The sequence below is a fragment of the Hemibagrus wyckioides genome, linkage group LG22 (assembly GCF_019097595.1).
Source record: "Hemibagrus wyckioides isolate EC202008001 linkage group LG22, SWU_Hwy_1.0, whole genome shotgun sequence".
NCBI lineage: Eukaryota > Metazoa > Chordata > Actinopteri > Siluriformes > Bagridae > Hemibagrus > Hemibagrus wyckioides.
The window spans coordinates 14,133,618-14,153,363 of NC_080731.1; positions in this window are offsets into that span (position 1 = coordinate 14,133,618).

A 19,746-nucleotide genomic window follows, 5' to 3' on the forward strand; every position below is an offset into this window, starting at 1 on the left:
AATGCAGAAAAAAGGAGCAAAGCAAAGCCATTAAAGCAGAAGAACACCAGGTCTTCTTTGTCAGCAAAAATGTATAAAAAGACTAAATGTATTATGACAGTGCAATGCATTATAACTGTAATATTATCCAGTTTGTATTATATACATAACGTAAGCAAGCATTCAAATCATAATAGTAGACATTTGACACAGAGCCATTGTGCCAGCAAACCTGGGGAATATATATATATATATATAGATATAGATATATAGATTTACATATAGATATATATATGTGTGCGTGTTTGTGTAAATGAGAGGATTATAATAAAATCATGTCCTGATTTATTAATATGTGCTTATGTCAGATTATACAGTGAAGATCCTCTAATAATAGACCTGCCATTAAAGAAAGCAACTTTCTTTTGTTTACATCATCTGTGTGGATCTGTGTGATTTGGACTCCTGCAAATAAAATCACATTTTTGAGTGATTTTCACACAAGTTTGAATTAACAAGGATTTCTTTCTATTAGCATGTTTTCATTGTTTCCCCATTGGTATTATCATATTTGTGCCTGTCCTATAAATTCATGTCATCCTGTAATGTCCTGCTATTAGTGTTTTTTTTAGCATCATAGCCAAAGTCACACTATTAAACCATAATTGCCAGTAATCACTTCACATCATCCATCCTAACACTGCTAATCTTAAATCAGAACCAAAGTTTTTACAATGTGTAATATTTCTCTGTGATAGTGAAATCATACTGGAAAACATAATGTCCAAAAAGTCAGGAACCAATGAGAATAAAACTACCTATACTACCTATACATTTTGTATTTATTTACAACCTATGTTCTACATGGTCTCCCCTATGCTATACATGTTTTCTCAGTTGCTGATTCATGGTTTGGTGTTTTTTTCCTCAGTATATCTTCATGTGGTTCCTTATATTTGGAACGTTTTGCCTTTTTTGTGCATTCAGTATTTTGCCTAAACATTTTGTTTTATCTTTTCTTTTAGAGAATACACCAAACTCCCTACTCTATAGCAATATGTAATACATCCTGCATGGGGTGCATTAGCAGCAAGGGCACCTTATACAGCAGGACAATAGATCTACTGCAGCACAAGGACAGACTTTATTTACTACTTGAATCCAGTGATGATCTCGAACTCCACATATAGCACTAAGCCAGACAGCAAAGCAAGCCAAAGCTCCAGGACAGTATTGATTCTTAATTATTTCTGAGGACAGATAGCACAGCTCAGAACAGATCAGGTCATAACTGGTCATCTACAGGCCTTGTCCTCTATCGCTTTCTCTCTTTCCTTAGTAGAGGAGACATGGCCTTTTAATGAGCTGGCCTCTGTGCCAGGCTGAATTATAAGATAGCCCACCTTGACCTGACCTTATAATTCCTAATGCTCTACTTCCGCACATGTGACACACCTTCTGCTGCTACAGCTGGTCCTACATGGATTATCCTAAAGATTGCACTTCTTAGAAAGATTTGTGCCCAGTATAAATCTTATACATGCTTCAGTGGATAATCTCAGTGTAGATTGAGCTGCTGTGATCATAAAGACTGTCCTGTGCTCATCTCAGTACACCTGGGATTTTCAACATACTGTGAACTTTTCCATTGGTACTACAGTTTTATACTGTAATGATTTTAAAATCCCACTGTCTGGAATCATTCAAATGACCTGATATAGTTTGTGATAACAGGAATTAATTTGAGGACATAAATCGTTAAAAAGTATGACATGTTCATTAAAAAATAGCAAGGACTGAGCTTCATTATGATCATAAAGTTGATCAGAGCTTTGCTTTGCGGTGAGTTAATGTATGTGACACTGTTGACTTTGGTGTGGTGGCGCTGTTCATATTGCCTCGTCCCAGCATCTGTGTCAGGGAGCACAGCTCTGTCTTCGAGGTACGACATTCAAAAGAGTCCCAACACAGATGGTTCCAGCTGCAGCTGGCACAGTGTGGTACAACACCTGAGAGCGTGGCAACAGACACACACACACACACACATGCACTGATTCACAGCTGTGGGGAACAGACACACATAAAAGCATGACTATAACAGCAGGCAAACCATTAATAGATAACTATGTTCAGGCAGTAAAAATGTATAAATATGCTATATGTATACAACATAATCATGTGCATAATATCTAAGACACTAAATAACACAAATAGCTCCCTTTTATTGTTATTTTTTATCTCATATTGCAGAGTATTCATGTTTCTTTCTTAGAAGACACACAATCAATTTACATGTTTTACATCATAGAAACAGAGCCAAAAAAAAGAGAAAAACAACTCCCTGTCACATTTGTTTATGAAAGATTCACATTATTCACTACGTCTCTGCAGGTAGTTGCCTGAGCAGACATGCCGCTGTCACCCGTGCCGTTTTGATTGCAGAGAAATGGGAAAACATTGGCTTTAGTCTTGTTAACAAAATTTATTTCTCCCCAACTGACAATCCTTTAAGTAGGAGGCAGGAAACCAGCCAGAATGATGTGTCATACATTCCTGTTAGCAAGCATAGCACACATTTTAAAATGTTTCAAGACATGAATGCCTATAGATCTTCCCACCATGTGCCTGTTAATCAACAGACCTGTCTAAACTAACTCAGGTTCGGCATTTTCTATTGACAGATCAAGAGGGAGAGATGGAGAGAGAGAGAGTTTTCTTGCATTTTCTTGCAGGGCCACTGGTGTAATCACTGTCAGACTTGTACGCAGCAGCCTTTTGGACCTTCTTTCCAATCAATAGAAATACATTAGGCCTAGTGATGAGAGGAGATGGAGGGAGGATGTTATGCCAACAGTAAACAGAGTAGTGTTGAGCTCGGTTAAAATATGAGCCTGTACTGGAGTCCTGGGTGAAAATCAATTGGAAGATGAGGGAGAATTATTGCTTTGACTCACAACAGCAGTCATGCGTGTGTAAGCCACACAAGAAGCGATGTGGGCAATTGTTCAACGTGTTGCATTTAATCTTACTGTTTTTTTATCCTTCTAAATTTCTCACACTCTGTCACTCATTCTGAATACTGCGAAAATGATCGTGTTAGACTGGTAGTGGCCATTCTTGAATTATCATAATTTTCTTAAACTCATTACACAGACCTCAGACTACAGACTTAAGCACTGTTTCTCAGTTTCTCAGAGGTGTTTCTCAGTTACAAAAATATTCTGACCTCAAACTTAATTTGTTTGTTTTGGGGTTTTTTTTCAGGGACATCAACTCGAGTGAGGGCCAGTATTAAGTCCAGTGCCACTGTCTGACAGATTCGTGTAACCACAGTATGTCATACTGAAATGTGTTTTGGGCTGGAAATGCACTCAAAACACTGTGGAACATCATCCTAGGCCAATATTAAATAGACATGTACACTTAATACACTTTATTTATCCATTAATAGTATCATTGAAAAGGTTTTTTCTATGAAAAGGTTTTTTCTTTCACATGAAAGCAGACAATTCAGCATCTTAATCAAATACACTGCTTAAGGACCGATTTTTTTTATGGACAAAAATTTAATTGTGCTCTAAGCACAGCAGATAAGCACGTGATTAACTTATCCTTCAAACCATGGGCACATAGAATTAACAGATTTTAACATAAATACTGGCATTATTTCAATAATTCAACTGAAAATAGTCAACTGTGATAAAAATAACATATTCTGTGCACACTATCATTTCATGACCTTCTGGGATTTTGTCTCTAGAGTTTGCAAAGAATGTTCAAGAGAAAACAAAAAACTTGTAGAAAAGAGACATCAGCATAGTGTATGTGTGGATTCTGTGTAGTACGCTCTATGTCTTGCACAATTAGTTTTCTGTCTTCTATATGCCGCAGACTGACACAACATAAGCAACATGTATTCACTAGTTTCCATTTTGACCCTTAAGCATGATCTTATGTGAGCTGCAGAAAGACATGCTGTGTAGCCTGTAGTAAATGCCACCAGTTCATTAGCTCAGCATGGTCAACATTAAGATTTGCACATTTCAGTTCACACAGCATCACGTCTTTTCACTCTGCCACAGTTATGTCTTCAGATGATCTATAAAAAATGTTATTATTTAAAACAAGCCATTTTATGGATTGCTTATGCGGCATGCTTAGCACCAGATTGATTTGACCTTTTCTTGGATGCATGTACTGCAGGAAAAACACAATCCATGGCCTTTTTTTTCTCTATTGTTGAATTTTCAGCAATAAGTATTGGAAGATGGAAGCATTTTAATATGTACACATTGTTATTCTCACAATTCTTTTACCCCTTGCTGAAAAAATGTGTGTGCTGATGTGTAACTCTTAATACATGAGCCCAGCCCAGAGTAACAAGAGAAAGTTACTCCTACTTGATATCTACTGTTGTCCTCCTGTTTTAATTATATATATAAATATATAGCTTCAGGGGTGCCTGGGTCATTTCTAAACTACACTGAGTTTCTCCAGGTTCTCAGGTTTTCTGCTTGTGTCATACCAGTAGGTAGACTAGCTCCTCAATAGGCTACAAATTGCCCCTAGGGTCTGAGTGTGTGTGTATGAGAGAGAGAGAGAGAGAGAGAGAGAGAGAGAGAGAGAGAGAGAGAGAGAGAGAGTGCATGTGTGTGCATGATTCTGATTCTAGATCCATGGCACCACCCTAACCAGGATAAACCAGTCACTAAAGCTAAATGACATAAAAATTGTGTTTGCTTCAGACTCTTCATAAACATCATGCAGGTAGCCGCTAGGATTAGCTGTGATCAGATGTATGATATAAACACACACATGTGCTCTGTGATCCCCAGTTAATTGAAAGCAACCACAGATATTAGTGACTCATCCATTGACTCATCTGTGCTCTAAACTCTGTGTCCTGCCAGCTCTCTGTAAAAGCACTTCCAAAGAGATGAAATAGCGTATATTAAGCAATTCATATTATCTGCTTTATGTAGCACATTTTGATGTGGTTAAGTTGTCATAATATGCAATAAACCCTAAAGGAGAATTTGTTATCCACTTTGGAAAATTGCTTATGATATGGCTCTTGCTGCAGTCAGTGAAAAGACCTTTGGCAGATGGCAGTGCCACATTTATTGTGCCATAATTTAAACATTTCTTGAGTCCAAATTGCAGCAAACTCAAATTTTACCTGATGCAGTTCTTTAGCTCTTAACTAAAGTGACTCTCCCATGATCCACAGTGAAGCATGTGGTTTCCTAATGAAAGACGTCTTTGGTCTTTTGGAAGTCTGTTCTGAATTAGGCCTAGTTTAACGCCATAATCATCAGTTCCGGTTAAATGGATTTAATCAGGGTTCAGTGTGTCTTTGCCTAATTCCAGAGGAAGAGACTAATGTTGAGGATATTGACTGAGTGTGTGAGCTGGTGTGAATTACAAGTCACACAAGAAGACATGACCCTCTTGTTGCTGGTGTAGTAGCATCAAGCAGTCCCAGTTTTCCTTCCACTTAAGTGGGTTAGTGCAGTAAGTGTTAGGAAACGAGGAAGTGTAAATAGAAACCTGAGAACTGGGGTTAGTCGTAAACACAAGGGTCACAGAGTGAGTAGCAGAGTGGTAGAAAAGTTTGTAGTCAGATTATGCCGAGATTGAATGATATGCTTGTAAAATAAAGGCTATAGGTTTCAAATTAGTTATATCCTTTGCATTTGTTTCTGATAAGCATTTGACCTGACTTGGCTGAACATTATACAGTAATGCAATACCATTACACACCATTACACACCATTACGTAACCATCACATAATAAGATCCCGAAGATTTTATTTATTTAGTAGTTTCTTTAGTGACCTGAGCACTTTGTCAATTAATAATCTTCAAATCCCCACTCTCTGTTCATATTATTTTTTAATGCCAGTCATGCAAATAACTTGATTTGCATTTTATGTTGGAGTTAACTGCTGCATGATGTGAATATGATAACTGTGGAGGGCTTTACAACTAGCTTGGAAAACACTATGTACTGTCCCAATACATATCCTTCAGTTTCTATACTCATAAACAGTGATTACACACAAGATGCCATAGATGCCTCTGGCGAGCAGCATTCTGGCTCGAGAACTAAACCAATTTAGCTGTCGCTCTCGTGGTTGAAAAGCACAGACTCCTTTGAGATTAGTCACTAGCAGCAGAAAATAACTATTAGTAACTATTAGTCTATGAAGCTATAGTGGCTTTCCTGAGCATATCATATACCTTTGTGTCTATCTACGCATGTATTAAAAAAAATCTGTGTGTGTGATTATTTCACACAGAGTCTGAAAAAACTTCTGACATGATTTATCTTGGGTCTTGGGTGTGTAGACTTTCTCTATCCAATGTGTGTGTGTGTGTGTGTATTATCATGGCCTGTGGGACCTGGCATGTTCTGACTCTCCAAAGTGCAAAGGTGGGATACACACTCACAAATTTTCACTCAAGCTGCTCACTGAGTCATATAAAAGCAATTATCTATACATCACTCGCCAAAACAATTTGAAAACAATTAACGCTGAGGCCGGCTGTCGGTGACTAAGTGAAACTCATCCAGCGTGCAGAGCACACAGTGTAATTACTGTGTATCTAGCTGCTGAGCCTTACCATGCATTAAATGTGCCACCACAAGCATTCAGAGAGAGAGAGAGAGAGAGAAAGAGACAGAGAGAGAGAGAGAGAGAGAGACAGAGAGAGAGAGAGAGAGTGTGTGTGTGTGTGTGTGTGTGTGTGTGTGTGGCATTGCATAATTGCATATCTAGACCTTTGATTGTACAGGGGTAGCTGTTTTCAGTTGTGGCTCATTCATCTTGCTTCATTCTCACCTTCTTGCTATGAAAAAGCAAGCCAACTCCAGCATCTCTGCTAACTGTACCAAGAATTCTTATGCCCTCACCTACTCTGAGGATGCTCTGGTAGTGGCCTGCAGGGCAAAGGTCATCGCGTCTTGTTGACCTCTCTCTCTGGGACAAACTTCTGCCCCTTTTTTACCTCAGTCTGGCTGGCCGTGGCTCTTACATAAGGCCAGCTAAACTTTGAAGGCACTCCCCTTGTTTTGGGGCAAGCAAAGCCAAGCAAGAGCCACTTATGTAACAGGACAGGGTAAGCTCATTATGCCTTTTCCTGGATTTGACCCTGGAAAAAAAGTTGACGTGATATAAACCAATTTGCCAAATGCCCACGCACAGGACTTGCCTTCAGGGAGCAGTTAAAGGTACTGGGTTGTAGAAGTATTGATGCTTCAGCAAGTTGTTGGCAAGTGCTTTTAGGAGTATTTTTAAGTGTTTACACTCTAAGGGCATGACTGAATGGCAAATTCAGCATATATATAAATATATATATATATATATACACACACAAATATATACTGTGTGTACACCATTCCTATTTATAGCAAGCCAAAGCCACTTTCCATTTATGACTTGGTAAGAAACACCATGCCTCTTTGACATGGTGCTAATTCTTAAGTAAATATGTAGTCAAATGTGACACAGAGGAAGTCTAATATAGTGGCAGTCCTCCTGCCCCTCTGTATGCTCTGTCATATCTGCTTGGTACCTGTGTGTTAATCGTTAACATTCAGTGAGTCCTTCTCTCACCTGGGGCTCCCAATCCTATTAGCCTAAGTGTCCTAACTGTACAAAGTGTAACACTGTTTGATCACTAGTGCTTAGCTGAGACACATATCCTTTTTTTTCCAGTGACACCCCTGATCTCCTGTAGACCTGATCCCCTTAACTCTGCTCAGGGAGAGGGACAGTTCAGCTCCTCTGCTCTCGTTTTTGACACACTGCAATGCCTGCAGGCTCTTTGAGTCGTGATAGTGGCTGCGAAGCCTGGTAGCACATATGAGTGCAGGCCTGTGTGTGTTAGTTATACTATATTACAGGACTTTTTAGTTTTAAGATCTTATTGCTCAGAAGGTGTGGCTTAATTTTCTATAGGTGCACGGTCACAGGGACAAGCTGAACTTAAATAAATGTTTTTAGTTAACAAAAAATGTTTAGTTAACATTTGGCATGGCAGATGTTAGCACTTAACATTCTGTAGATGTTAACACTTTGTAACAATCTGTAAGTTTTCAGATAAGGGAAATTCTACAAGATAGAGGAGTTTGCACTTTCTGGGTTCCTGATAACAGGACAAGCTCTGCATTTGGCAGGAGATTTATTTTATTTTATTCTTATTTTTGGTGGGTTTATAATAATAATAATAATAATAACAACAACAACAACAACAACAACAATAATAATAATAATAATAATAATAATAATAATTATTATTATTATTATTATTATTATTATTATTATTATTATTATTATTAGCACTTAAGATTTAAGAGATAAGAAAGAGGCCAGTGAAAGATGAACTCTCTCTTTGTCACTCACACACACACACACGCTTTCTCTCTCTCTGTCTCGCTCTCTCTCTTTCCTTCTCTCTTTTACACTTTCCTTTTCTTTCTGTCTCTCTCTTTCCTTTCTTTACTCTCTCAATCTCTCAGGCACTTCTCCATCAGTCGTGCAGTAAGAGCCTCTCTCTCTCGCTGACTGGTCTCTCGCTAAAAGACCCATGTGTTTTCAAATGCTTCTGGATGGAAAATCGAAGCTCCGCTTCTCTGTTTATCAAGCAGCCGTTCTGTCACCCAGCTGGCCAAGGCACAGCACAAATTGGTGACAGCACCCCAACACACACACACATACGCACATACACATACACACACACTTCTCTGCAAAGTAGACTGAGAGCAGCATGGGTTGTTGTTCATTTTTATTACCTGTGTCAGGAGAAAAGAGAGAGGTGAAAGGTGGCTAATGCACACACACACACATACACACACTGTGGTTAGTTAACCTACTTGTCTCATGGGAAGAAAGAAAAGATGGCTGTGTTACAGGGAATTTCTGCCTTCTGTAACCACAAGCATATACGCAGGGTACAAATTGAGACTTCCCCAAACAGCCCCTGAACTATGCATAAATAAAAAGGAGGGGGAAAAAAGGAGAAAAGGGCTTGCATGTGAAACACTCTCAGGCTGCTAATTTAATAACACCTTCTTTTTTTATCAGTACTTGTGCGAGTTTATTTTTAGCAGATGTGAGCTTGAACACTTTTATACGCAAGTCATAAAGTCATACTACTGTATTTTAAGTTAAACTCTGTGTGTTTACCACAAAAACATTGCATGCTAGCATACTGACGCACCTGCTAAGTGTTCATTCACTAGGCTAACATTTTCGACAGGATTAGCATGAAGACTTGTTCTTAGTCAAGTGCTGTGACTTAAAATAAAAAACTAAAAATAAACTGAAAGTGCAGCATTAAGAAATTATGCGGTGGAGAGGAAAAAAACCTTAAGTGGTGTGTATACCATTGCACTGACCATCAGAGTAGCATGTTAGCACAAGCAGTAATGTGACGATGGTGATGATGTTCATGATTAATTTTAATTTAATGAAAACAAATTTGATATATATTCACATATTAAATATACATTTTATCAATCAGAATATATGTATCTTATTTATCAAAGACAGTCAACATTAACACTGTAAATATAGATAGGACGTTAACGTCTGCTTACTAATTGTTGTTGAATCAAACCAAAACATATTATTTTAATGTCCTCATCTTTGGGGGAAGAAATCAGCCAGTGTGTTAAATAGCCATTTTTGATACAATGTTATATATGGCCCGTTGTAAATTTTGCAAGAGTGTATTCACAGATCCTGATTTGTGTATGAGAAAATATTAATGATAGAATCTATACACACTCCCATACATTTTTCTGAGTAAGGATGTCTGCTAAATGCTATAAAAGGAAATGTAAATGATAGGTTTTATACAATTCTGCGCTTATATCATAGAAAAAATGAGAGAATGCTAAAGGGTTTGTTCCAGTTTTTTTTTTTTTTTGGTGTAGTTATTGTGAACTAAATATGTTTTCCCATTTGTGACTTCCCTGCCTTTAATGTTGTACCTTTGAAGTCAAGACCATTTCGTGGGAAAACATTTGAAATTACTCTTCTAATGTTAATTGGCCCTCCATTATTAGACCTAGCATGCCCTCTGTGTGTTTTTCGTCAAAGGGTAGCATGCAGCCATGGAGGATGGATGAGATTCAGATCGAAGGAAATTATAGTTATTATAGAGCTGCAGGCCAATTTGCTTTGCAGATCATTTCTATACATTTAGTGCATGTGTTGCTTTCACTATAGTAATGACCGCCATCTTAATAATGCAGGCCATGGTGCAGATGAATAAAGAAGCCATAGGTTAGACAACTGAGAGCTCAACCTCTGCTCATTGTGCCTTACCCACGATGATGCCATTTAATAGGGCATTGATTCTGAGCAATGTGGGTCAATTTGTGGGGATCGATACAGTGTGTTTGTAGCTACAGGAGGGAGAGAGAGAGAGAGAGAGAGAGAGAGAGAGAGAGAGAGATGCCTGCAGAATACACATTCAGTGTCAAAGTCTTCAGAAACTTCCAATATAAATACTATATACATTATATACCACTTTAATAGGAATGTCCTGGTTCATTCATGCAATAATCCAATCAACCTATCATGCAGCAGCAGCACACTGCATAAATTCATGCAGATACAGATCAGGAGCTTCAGTTTAAAGTTCACATCTAACATCAGAATGAGGAAAATCTTATCTTATGAGATCAAACAATAGAATGAGGAAAATGTGATCTTAGTCACTCTGATGGTGCATTAGTTGTTGGTACCAGACAGACTGGTTTTCACAAACATCAACTCTAGAGTATATGTAGTGGGTAGAAATAAAAATAAAAAAAAAAGTACAAGTGAGAAGCATTTGTGCAGGTGGAAATTCCTGGTTGATTAGCGTTAGAGAATAGCCAGACTGGTCAAGCTGTCAGGAAGGCTACAATAACTCAAATAATCACTCTCCATAACCATGGTAAGCAGAAAAGCATCTTCTAAGACATAACATATGAAACTTAATCGCAGATTAGCTACAACAGCAGAAGACCAAATCAGATTCTGGTTTTGTCAGGCAAGTATGGGAATCTGTGACTAGAGTGGATACAGGCTCACCAAATCTGTACAGATTGGGTGATGTTTTTCTTCAGCGGTTCTTCAGAAATATACAGCTTCCTGTTTGGGAGAAAATTAGGTCTGTGTTATTAGCTTGCTTTGATTCTTTGATGTAATGTAATTAGAAAAGGAGAGTAATTCTGGTACATATGTAACAAATTTGCATAGTTTTAATAAAGATAAATATATGTAGTTAAGCAAGATAGACAGACAGAAAGTAGAAAGGAAGGAAAAAGAATAAGGAATATATCTGAGAGGAGCAAGGCACACACGGCTTAATGTGACACACTAGTTGTCTGACCCAGGCCTTACTGATGATACATGTGTATATGTTTTTACTGGCATTGCATAGTGGCACAAGGGGAATAGAGAATCTGATTCCACTGAAACTGGAACTTGCTTCAAAGAAGACAGCTACTATCCCCCACTGATAGAGCTCAAGCTAAAGAAAACAGCAAGCCAGTAAGACGCACATATACACACATAGTCATTACTCAAATACACCACCTCACATCTCTCTCTCTCTCTCTCTCTCTCTCTCTCTCTCTTTCTCTCTCTCTCTGCTTCAGCCTCTCGGAAAATAAATTGCATCCCTTTGTTTAATGATCCCCTTCATTTCTCCCAGCTTGCACACACATCATTCCATCTCTCCATCCTCATATCCCTGTCCCACTTTGTCTGACCGTCAAGTGTTTCTGTCACTTATGCTCAGATTTTGTCCCTGACTAATCCTTCCTCCATGCTTATACCTGAGGGTTTTGCTTTTTGACATGCTGCCAACGTATGCATCTCTCTTTCCTTCTCTCTCTCACTATCTCTCTCAGAGGTGGGAAGATTTTGACAAAAGCCAACTGGGTTCCAATAATCCAATACATACAAATCCATCTCTTCAAAACAAACTCACACACAGACAGAAGCCTACCGTTATTCAGGCAAAATGGGCCATAGTTGGGGGATCCGCTCTTTCTTCCCTGGAGAGAACGCTTCATTAGCCAGTCTCTTTCCAGTCAGTGTGAGAGCAAGAGTGAGGGAGAGGGGGTTTGTTGAATTATTTACAAAATCCTACTTAATTGGTATTAAGTTTTTAAATGGGGTCAAGTGCTGTGGAGCAATATCACACAGGCTTTTCTTTTCCTTTACTCTAAGGCATTTTAGCTGAGGCAGGATGCACAAGTGTTTCACAGACTGCACTGAATGCATTTGATTAGAGAATGGGGATTATAAAAAGGAAAGCAGTAATATAATCCCCTGTCAATTCATGACTCTTTGGTTTATTATTTGGACAAGGCGCTAGGAGGTATTAAACTACCCTTGATATCTCCTAGCTCCTTGTCCAAATAATACTAAGAGATATTCTATGATATCTGAGATAATCCTGAGCAACTCCAGTGTTATGTACTGTAGCTCATGGTTTGTGAACTGGTGGACTAAGATACAGATCCAACATATTAGTGGACTGAACTGAGCAGTATGTTGCTAACAGTGTGCTTGTATAAACTATGAAACAGTGGTTTTTACATGCGTTGATAGATTTTAGCCTTTCTAGTCTACTTTGTGAAGCAATGACATGGCTTTCAAAAAAGAAATGTTGTATCCTGCGTATAGTCAAGAATTCTTTACCATATACTTAATATATTAATAAAAAGCAACTTTTGACAACATTCAGTCAACTTATTTGCTTATCCAGACCTTAAGCAAGGAATTTCATGCATCATTATTGATCATTATTTTTAGTTCAATATCCCTGCTATAGCAAACCAGGTGTTAATATCAATTTTTTGTAACCTGTTGCTCCCGTTTGGCTGCTTTTTCTTTAATAATTGATTTTGTAGATGTTAAAAACAACAAAACCACTGTTTTCATAGTTCATACTAGTTCATACATTGTTAGCAAACCTTAATATCAAAGCGTAAAACTAGAGTAATGTGACATGATACTTTTATATCAATTTCATGTTGTCACCACAACTGCAGGTGGGATTTAGCACATTACTAGCTTGTATTGCATTTCTTCAATAAAGTTAATTTATTTTGCAGACAAGTGCTTAGCACATATGACTAACGCTCTTCCCCTGCTGAGAAAAGTTGGTAGTGTGCTTTAATGATTAGAGAGAAATGGATATATGCAAGATCTTTAGATCCTGACTGATTTTCCTTTTTCCCCATTTTTAAGAGATCACAAACTTTGAATCTCTGTGCCCCATGACCACATAACTGTCTCTCATTCTGCATGACCAACATGCCTCCATACAGAGGAAAAGCCATGCTGAGAATAGAAGTTATCCTAATGCATGTAACACGCACTTTGCAAAACTTCTCCTGCTCCCAGACTCACACAGGTGGGCTAGCCCGCTCTCAACTCATCCACACCAGTGACTGGCTTTGTTCCTGGCTGGGACGCTCCATTTGATGGCATGAAGAAAAGCATTCTCCTTCGAGAGTGCTCTTCACATGCAGTGGAGGGGAGCCGGGCACTGCAAAGGAGAGCACGGAAATGGCTTCTCATCAATCACGTTACACAAAGTCTCAAGGGAAGAAAGAAGCAAGTAGGCCTTCAGCTGTCTGCGTGGGCTGCAGTCTGGAGATCTGAACAGACAACCTGCTTCCTGCATGCAGACAGCATCCAGTTGGAGACAGACATGGGCATAAGATGGACAGGTGAAGAGGTGAGGGGGAGCAACTGATGGCTCTGCCACTTGGAATCATGCAGGACCCACATGAGCTAAACCAGAGTGCCCTTAATCAGTTGTGTCTAGACCACCTGCTTTAAAGACATTCCCTTATGCCTGAAAAAGTAAGGGGATTGAAAATGCAGACTGGAGAAGGAGATTGCATTTTTCCCTTTTGCTGTCAATTGCAATACAATGTAGCATTCATTCATCTTCAGTTACTGCCTTATCCTTTTCAGAGCTGCAGTCGATCTGGAGCCTATCCACAGAACACACTCTGGGAATACACCCAGTTCATTGCTGGGCACCAACCACACACTTAGTTGCATACATATATAGAAACCTAGGTAAATTTGTTGTAACCATTCAATCTAACAGTATGTTGTAGTAGGTACGAGCAAACCAGAGAACCCCATGGAAACCCATGCAGTTCAGGATCAAACCAGAGACACTGAAGGAATGAGACAGCAATGCTTAAACTGTACTTTGGCCTAAATACTCATCAGCCATGTTTGTCTGAAATGTTCCATCATGTTCTAAGGGATGTGAAGTATTTAGTCTCATATGAACATTTGGACATTTTTTCAGCATGAAATTCTGAGGATGGTGGTCCATTGAATTCTGAGCATACTCAAAGCTCTAATGGACCTTGTGGAATGAGAAATACTGTGGTAAGCCCACTCAATCCAGTGTCACCATTCCTTGTGGGATGCTTTGATGGCCAAGAGCTCTCTTTCCCACATTTTATTTGTACTGTGTTCAACTATGGGGAAAAAGTGCATGGGCAGAGTTTGGGAGGATTCCTATGGTATTGAGAGTGGAAGGCCTTGATATGTCTTTTGTTAAGTGGGACTGTCCTGTGACAAATAGCAGTGAAAGGTCTGGTTATCTCAAGTATACAGGCCTCTGTAGCATAACACTTTTATTTCAATATGTTAAGTTTCCATTTCATTGAATGGTGCTGCCTTGAAGAATCTTCTCTAGAAATGGGCAAACTGAGTCTCTATACGAGAAAGTGATGAACATCTCAGATTCTCATCTCAGAAGGTTTTAAGCAATTCAAAGGCCCAACCTTGTGTAGAATTGGGCCCTACAGGTTTGCTGTTAGGCTGCACTTCATAGTGATAGTGAAAGTGCACTTTAGCACAAGGTTTTAGGTGCCCTACGTGGAATGTCCTCTCTGTGTCAGGACATATGACAAATTGATACAGGTCTCATGGAAGTCTACATGTTATCAGCTCACCTTTCTTCCAGGAGATGGATTGGATGTGAAGGACAAGCCAAGGGGGGCCAAAACAACTGGGTTGTTTGAAAACTAGTGATGAGGAAGGGAATACCATATGCAGTTCACTGTAACTCTGTCAGACATCATCACACATTTTTCCAATGTCCCAGAGTACCCTTGCATTCTTGGATCTCTATCCTTGTATGGATCTCTGATCAACTTTGAGTGGAATGGATGTGTTCTCCATGGTGCCTCAAACCAGCTAGATCTGCCAACAGAAACGTGTCCATGTCACCTGCACTCAGCAAGGCACTTGCCAACAACAACCACCTTTAACTCAAAATGGGTTATATCTCTGGACATGGCAGAGTAATTAGCAGGCACTTAATGGTCATAAAACCAGTTGTCCTGTAGCTTATTTTCATTTCTTTGGAGGCCTTTTGGCTGCAGTTAATGTGCACCATTGTAGGTATGTGCCTATCCTGAGTCATGCTTTGGAATGGCTTTAGTTCCCTTGTAAATCATTTCACGCTAAGATGTTGCTCTGTTGGAAGACTCTCTTCCTCAATCACCCCCATGTGTATATTTTAATGCACATGGCTCTGTGAGAAACTAGAATAGGAGTCAATGCAATGTGGGAATTTTTGTGCAAACAGGGTGGCTGTTAGACGAAGTATTTCTTTTCTCTCAATAAGAAAGGCCTTAGCTGCACACAATCTGTGTTTCTAACATAAAATATGATGACCAGGAGCTGCTTGTGCGTCAGACATTTGCTTGGCTCCCAAATTTGGATCCCTGTATTTATATCATATATGTCATATCTTTGCTGAGTAATGTCATTGAGTAATGCCAAAACACTGTTGAGTGTGACACAATTATGGGATGCTTGTTGACGTAATGATGGGGATGGTGTTCAAACAGCAACACGTGTATATGTTTATTTAGTATAATAAAATATTAGTGCCTTGTCCTGGAGATTTTCCAGTGATACCTCAATGTGTAATTTCTGCTGACTTTATTGGCAATGCGATGTCAACCATAGACTCCAGCCTCAATAAGTTCTCTCTCTCTCTCTCTCTCTCTCTCTCTCGCTCTCTCTCTCTCTGTTCTCTAGTGATTGATCCCAGGTACTGAGGGTCAATCAAACTATATTTGCTTTAATAAGTAACTTCATTAGGTCAGTCTTCATCTATTTTTCTCTTCCTGACTTATTTCTTCACAATCTTCACTGATACATAATGAGAATCTCTTTGTCCATTGTTTTCCTTCTTATATATGGGCAATTCATATATAACGTATATACATCTGCATGAGTAAACCCTTCCCTCATCTGCAGCTTTTGTGATTTAGTGGCAAAATTGGAAAGAAAGAATTATTGTTAACGTGGATGTTCTACGGCTGAGTAGACGGTAGAGCTTGGTCGTAATTCAGCCGCTGAGCATCTAGTTAGTCAATCACTTGATCTGTAATCACAAATGCTGCCAGATATTACATGAATGATGAGTGGTAATAAAAGCTCTTACTTTCCCCGCACTGAGATCTTAAGTGTTATTGGCAGGGGCCGCCTTGTCCCAGGGGAGTCTGAGCTATGAAACATAAGCCTTGATATAAACGTGTGTGGGTGTGGACTGTATGAATTCTATAGAAGGTAGGCTATGTGTAAGTTTATTCTATGTCCTCCTGAGTTTATCATAGTTCACTTAGTTTTCCGTCTGAAATGATTTCATTTCAATATAGTTCACACTGCAGTGCTCTGAAGTGCAATGACTACTTTATAGTAAATCTATCTAAATGTTTTCTCTATTTGTATATCAATTCAAGTACCTGACACAAACAGTACAAGACTAAACTCATGGCCTTTTTAAAATAGTGCAAACATATTGATTTTTTTGTGTTTATTCCGTTTCAGCTTTGTTTTCACCTTGCTCCTGGCCAAAGGACCAAGCATGACAGCTTTATTGATACAAGAGGCTATAATAATTACGGCTTGCACTATTGATTACACACCTATTGATGAAATCATATTTTACTGTAGAGCTTTGTGGATCTGATGCAAACCTTCAGCATGTTTAAATCTCTGTCTCAAACCAGCCATGAGTGATTGTCTGGCTATAGAAGGAAGCATTCAAACTGGAGATAAAATCTTTCTCCCTCACAGATAAAATGCATCAATCTTTATGTTTAAGCCAGTCTAGACAAAACATCAAATTCACTGATATTTTCTTTTCAAGACAAATAAAAAATGCATGTATTTCACTGGGCTGCAACTTTGATAGTACTTGTATAGGGGCCTGTTAGGTGGTTCCCGCCTGACTATTTCATATGATAAAGGGCCATGCTGATGCTGTTTCTGTCATGCTTGATGATGATTTGTGGTGTCAGTGTTAGATGAATTCACATTCCCCCAATGGAGGATGATGTGGTTCAAATGTCCCATGGTAAATATGAATAGAGATTAATATGACAGGGGGGCATGCCACTACGAATAGATAGTGAATGAGAAAGCGGGTGAAGATGTATTGAAATAAAATTTGTTGACTGTTATTTTTGTCACTAAAAGACTTTTTACACGGCTGTGTAATATGTCCTTGTGTGTACAATTTTCTGGATCCCTGCTCTTTGATCTTTCCTAGACAAAAATAACAGCAGAACAAAAAGGAAAAAACTAAATTTATTACTATTGAAGGGAAGGAAAATAGCTCTTTTGACTCGGGTTAAAATGTGCTGCACTAGACCATGTTTCCTTCTTGGCCAACAGTTCAAACAAAGATTGTTCACTCTTTTTTTTCCTTAGCCAGGGTCTTAGCCACCAGGGTGCCGTTACAGAAGGATTGCAGAATGGTTTTCAGATTTAAGGGCCGAATGCTCACAAATGTTCTTGGCCTTGCTGTTCAGTGACAACACGTCCCAGTTCTGACTAGAACACCAAGGCCATTTTTTGGCAGGCATGTAAGAATTTCCTCTTCTTTTACTGTATAATCCCTAAGCATTGATTTTATTCAGAGTAATAATTGTTTAAATGTTTATGCCCACTAAGTATGCAATAACATGATCTTGGTGTGTGGCCAGGTGTGTGTGATGAACAGCAGAGTCATGTTAGAGTCAGTAGAGTCATGTCTGATTGAAACAGCAAGGAAAACTCCTCATTCCTTTCACTTTGAGGAATGGAATACAGGGGGATTTCCACAGTGTCTTGAGGATAGATTTTCTATGCTAAAGCAGTGCGGCTTTCTTTAACACATAATTCAATTTGAATATTTTGTGATAATATATAGGTCTACTCATATGTGCAAAGCATAAAATCCTAAGCTTTCTGTATTTTGTTTCTACATCAGCAGTCTCAAAAAGGTGCCATGAGCAAAGTTCTCACATACAGAAAACATTAACATGTTAAAACGTTACCAGTCTGCTGTTCCTTAGTAATTGAATCAAAAGGAATAGAGTGGAGATTCCCTGTGACAGGGTGATGGATATGGAATAAGTAAGCAGTGAATTTACAGAAGCTGATGGCATTTGAAAAAGAGAGCGTTTTCCACCCATCACTCCTTTTATCTCTCCTCATAAATCACTCCTGCTAGGCTGCATAAATAGGACTCATCTTGTCGTCCTCTCTCTGGCACCATGTAGTTCCACTTTAACCTTTGCTTGTGGCAGTGGCGCCCACATTAAACGCTGAGTGACCCTCCTGACCTTGACCATTCATATTTTATAGCTATTAAAAGACTAGGGAAATTTAGACAACAAAGTCTCGACTGTATGTGCATGCGAATGTCTTTATCATCATTATCATATAGTCATATGAGACATTAGCTTAAGTGAAAAATTCCAGATGGTGCAGATAAGATGCAGTTATGTGTAGAATCAGTGTGTACATCTTCAACTCTAGGAATTTTTCTCTGTCTAGTTCCCTTTGAATTTCATTTCACTCTTCAGTCGGTCGTATAGCCGTGCTAACCTTTGACTTTGGCCCCCAGTTTAAAGGCTTTGCTCTTTGCCCCAGGTCCATTAGACTTGACTAAAGTATACTTTAATAATTGCCATGGCTGCCATCAAATGAACATATGAGGGGATGGAAAAAGGAGCTCGTCCAGTAACCTTTTGGCCCCTAGGTCAGACCTTATAGCAGATGCGTCCACTGAGACGATCAGTTTGACCTGCAGCTCTATACAGTATGGGTCTGAGCATCAGCGTTATTGATAGAGTCTGGCAATTTTTTATAGCTCTCTCTCGACCTTCGACATGCAGCAGAACAAAGTGGCTCCTATCAACGACTACCAAACAGAAGATCAGATGGTTATGTCAAGGTTACATTTAAAAGAACATAAAGATTGATGTTTGTGTGTACGTAAGCATGAGGCAAGTTTTTTGTTTATATCTAATTTGCAAAGGAATCTAATAAATGCAAATTTCTATGAATTTAAACAAATCAACCTTCTCTGACAAGTTACAAACAATTGAGTTTAGAGCTAGAGGGGCAGTTGAGATATATATAGTAAGAAATCTGAGTACATCACTCTAACTCTTAATATTTCTTATAAAAAGAATGAAACCAGTTTACAGTGGTAATTTATACTGAACAGATTGTTCCTATATAACTATTTTCCATATATAGTGTTTGTAAAATACAGTATATTCCAACAAACCAAATATGAATAATGTGTGTGTGAATAATAATGCAGAGAATTCATAGCCTTTAGCAAGTTGTCTCAGTTTATTTGAAACATTGTCAACCACAAAGAATGATTGTGTAAGAAGTGAACATCATTTTATGGATGGTGTATGCA